The sequence below is a fragment of the Myotis brandtii genome, unplaced genomic scaffold (genome assembly GCF_000412655.1).
Source record: "Myotis brandtii unplaced genomic scaffold, ASM41265v1 scaffold215, whole genome shotgun sequence".
Lineage (NCBI taxonomy): Eukaryota > Metazoa > Chordata > Mammalia > Chiroptera > Vespertilionidae > Myotis > Myotis brandtii.
In genome coordinates this window covers 2079331-2083698 of record NW_005358043.1, presented here as the reverse complement: position 1 = coordinate 2083698, position 4368 = coordinate 2079331, and the positions used below count along the sequence as shown (strand labels likewise).

The window sequence follows — 4368 nt, the reverse complement described above, 5'->3', positions numbered from 1 at the left end:
TTTCATTCTTTTTTTATGACTCTATCATATTCCATTATATGTGGTATATATATGCAACTTCTTTTTTTATCCATTTATCTATTGATGGGCACTTAAGTTGCTTCATATCTTGGCTATTGTAAATAATGCTGCAATAAACATATGAATGTATATATATTTTGGAATTAGTGTTTTGGGTTTCTTCAGACAAATACTCATAAGTGGAATTGCTGGGTCCTTCTTTGTCTCTTGTTATAGCCATTTTTTAAAAAAAATCTATTTTGTCTGGTACAAGTATGGCTACCCCAGTTTTTGTTTGTTTGTTTGTTTCCAATTTCATGAAATACCTTTTTCCATCCCTTTACTGGCAATCTGTGTGTCTCTCCATCTGAAGTGAGACTCTTTTAGGGAGCATATGTAAGGGTCAGTTTAATTATCTTTTCAGCCACCTATGCCTTTTGATTGGAGCATTTAACCATTTGCATTTAAAGCCAACAGCAAGCAGGGGAGGCAGTGGAGGCAGCATGGAGAGGCACAGCAGAGGTTTTCCTGGCTTTGGACTCCAGCAGCAGGATGGTGAAATCCTCCCTGCAGCGGATCTTCAACAGCCCCTGCTTGGCCAGAGAGAAGATTGAGAATAAACCTAGTGCCACCATTCATGCCAGCCGCACCCTGCCCCTCATCAAGCCAATGTCTTTTCTGGAGAGTTCCAGGGTCTCCCTTGGTAACCTGGGTCCAGGGCCTCAGTGGTGCTCCTGATGTCCCTCACCCAGCTTCCAGGTGGGCAAAGGAGTAGTCAGAAAGGTCACAGTCTTTCAGCTAATTTATTTGACTCTAATGCTTAAAGGCCTGGTGCACGAAATTCATGCACTCAGGGGCGGGGGGTGGCTCTCAGCCCAGCCTGCACCCTCTCGCAGTCCAGGAGCCCTCGGGGAATGTCCAACTGACGGCTTAGGCCTGCTCAGGCAGTTGGACATCCTTAGTGCCCACCACTGCTGCTGCATTCGCCAGCCTTGAGCCTGGCTTCTGGCTGAATGGCGCTCCCCCTGTGGGAGCTCACTGACCACCAGGGGGCAGCTCCTGTGTTGAGCTGCATTGGGTCAAAACTGGCTCTCCAACATCCCCCGAGGGGTCCCAGATAGAAAGAGGGTGCAGGCCAGGCTGAGGGACCCCACTGGCACACGATCGGGGCCGGGGAGGGACGCAGGAGGTTGGTCAGCTGGGGAGGGATTGCAGGAGGGCTCCAAGGCATGTCCAGCCCATCTCGCTCAGTCCTGATCAGCTGGACCCCAGCAGCAAGTTAACCTACCAGTTGGAGTGTCTGCCTCCTGGTGGTCAGTGCATGTCATAGAGACTGGTTGACTGGTCAACTGTCTGCCACCTGGTGGTCAGTGCACGTCATAGCAAGGGGTTGAGCAGACTAAGCATATCATTAGCATACTAGAGGCCCAGTGCATAAAATTTGTGCACAGGGCAGGGGGTCCCCTCAGCCCAGCCTGCACCCTCTCCAATCCGGGACCCCTTGGGGGATGTCCGACATCCCTCTCACAATCCTGGACTGCTGGCTCCTAATCGCTCACCTGCCTGCCTGCCTAGTTGCCCCTAACTGCCCCCCCTGCTGGCCTGGTCACCCCCAACTGTTCCCCCTGCCAGCCTGCTCACCCCACACAGCCTGCTTGTTCAGTCATTTGGTCATCCCTCACTAACCCCCCTGCTGGCCTAGTCCCCCCATGCAGCCTGCTTGTTCAGTCGTTTGGTTGTCCCTCACTAATCCCTCTGCCAGCCTGGTCATAGGCAACCATCTTGTGAGGGTGGAAGGGTTAATTTGCATATCACCTCTTTATTATATAGGATTACGCTTTGATTGGTTGAACAGATGACTGGATGACTGGACACTTAGCATATTAGGCTTTTATTATATAGGACTAGAGGCCTGATGCATGAAATTCGTGTAAGAGTAGGTCTTCCTTCCCCTGGCTGCCGGCTTCCCTCTGGCACCTGGGACCTGGGCTCCCCTCTGGCTGCTGGCAGGTACCCAGGACCTGGGCTTCCCTCGCAGCCCAGCTTCATTTGGAAGGTCGTCCAGAAGGATGTCTGGTCTAATTAGCATATTACGCTTTTATTATTATAGATAGGCTGAATGTAGCAGAGGAACTAATGTCTAATAACAAGAAGAGAATTCTCAACATCCAGACCAGGTTCACAGATGCCAAACATGGTAACTGGAGAGCAGTGCTAAGCTGCCGCTGCCTCTACCTGGAGATCCCAGGCAGTGCTCTGTCAGAGGGGAGTAAAGACAGCTTCCCTGTTCTTGAGTTCACTGAGGAGCAGCTGCACGCTGACCATGTCGTCTTTTTCTTCCACAAGAACCGTGATGACAGAGCTGCTCTGCTCCGTAACTTCAGCTTTATGGGCTTTGAGATTGTGAGATGGAGCATCCCCTTGTCCCCAAGAGACCTGACATTTGCTTCATGGCCTACACATTTGAGAGAGAGTCTTCTAACTAGGACGAGTAGCAGCTGTGCCACATGCCCCCTCACCTTTGCCACCACTGACAGATCATCACAGATCATAGCCCTTTGTGTCTCACTCTGTGTGGGTCATGTGACCAATTGCTCCACAAGGATGCAAATGCCAGGCCTGCTCCCTTCTTCTGGGCTTGTCTTCATGTTGTAATTGTGCAAATAAATGCTCACTTCAAATTAGCGGTACATTTCTTGAAGTTTAATATTGTGTCTGTGATACTAAAGTATTTGCTTTAATTCTAAATATAAAGTTATATTTTACTTTTTTATTGCTGCTTTAAGTTAATACAAATTATCCTTGACTTTGAGCAGAGGTTTCTTATTTGAAGTTTTGGAGATAGTTTTAGATCTTAACTTGGAAAGACAGGTATTAATCTAACATTTTATTGCTTTCAAATCTCTGAATAAAAGTGATTACAACTAGAAAGAAAGTAATTGTTGATATATATGTTTTTATTGCCATTTTATTATTAACATTTATAATCTTTTTTCCCCTTCTTCTTCTTAAAGAAGACCTTTTAACATTTCATGTAATACTAGTTTGGTGGTAATGAACTCCTTCAGCTTTTTCTTGCCCTGGAAGCTCTTTATCTGTCCTTCGATTCTAAATGATAGCTTTGCTGAGTAGAGTAATCTTGATTATAGGTCCTTGCTTTTCATCATTTTGAATATTTCTTGCCACTCCCTTCTGGCTTGCATAGTTTCTGTTGAGAAATCAGCTGACAATCCTAGGAGAGCTCCCTTGTGGATAACTAACTGCTTTTCTCTTGCTGCTTTTAAGATTCTCTTTGATTTTAACCCTTGGCATTTTATTATGATGTGTCTTGGTGTGGGCCTTTTTGGGTTCATCTTGTTTGAGACTCTGCACTTTTTGGTCCTATATTTCTAAATCCTTCACCAGGTTAAAGAAGCTTTCAGTCATAATTTTTTCACATAGGTTTTACAATTCCTTGCTCTTTTCTGCTTCTGGAACCCCCATGATGGAAATGCCACTAAACTTAAAGTTGTCCCAGAGGCTCCCTACATTATCCTCTTCTTTTTTGTGTGTGTGATTTCTTTTTCTTTTCTTTTTTATTGAATTTCTTGGGTTGACATTGGTTCACAAAACAAGTGTACAGCTCAACAAAACATCACTTCCACAATATATCATGAGCCCATTGCCCCAGGCAAAATCTCTTTCCATCTCCATTCCACCCCTCCCCTTTGCCCATTTCCTATCTATATGCTTAATCCCTTCACCTTCTTTCAACCAGCTTCCCCACCCCCTCTCCCCTCTGACAGCTGTCAGTCTGTTCCATTTATCCATGCCTCTGTTTTCATTTTGTTTGCCAGTTTATTTTGTTCATCAGAGTTCACATATAGGTGAGATCATATGATATCTGTCTTTTGCTGACCAGCTTATATTACTTAGCATAATACTTTCCAGGTCCATTCATACTGTCACAAAAGGTAAGATTTTCTTTTTTTTTTTCAAATCAGCTAAGTAGTATTCCATAATGTAAATGTGCCACAGCTTTTTTTATCCATTCATTTACTGACTAGAGACCTGGTGCACGAAATTTGTGCATGGGGAGAGGGGTCCCCTCAGCCCAGCCTGAACCCTCTCCAATCCAGGACCCCTTGGGGGATGTCCAATCCCGGGGATCGAGCCTAAACCAACAGTCAGACATCCCTCTCACAATCCAGGACCGCTAGCTCTTAACTGCTCACCTGCCTACCTGCCTGGTTGCCCCCAACTGCCACCCCTGCTGGCCTGGTCACCCCACGCAGCCTGCTGTTCAGTCATTTGGTCGTTCCTCACTAATCCCCCTGCCAGCTTTGTTGCCTCACGCAGCCTGCTCTTTAGTCATTACTGTTACTGTGA

At 46.2% G+C, this 4368-nt stretch overlaps 1 pseudogene; it reads left to right on the top strand.

The window, feature by feature from the left end:
• Positions 1-552: 552 nt before the first annotated feature.
• Positions 553-2548, top strand: LOC102254979 (annotated as a pseudogene).
• Positions 2549-4368: the final 1820 nt, after the last annotated feature.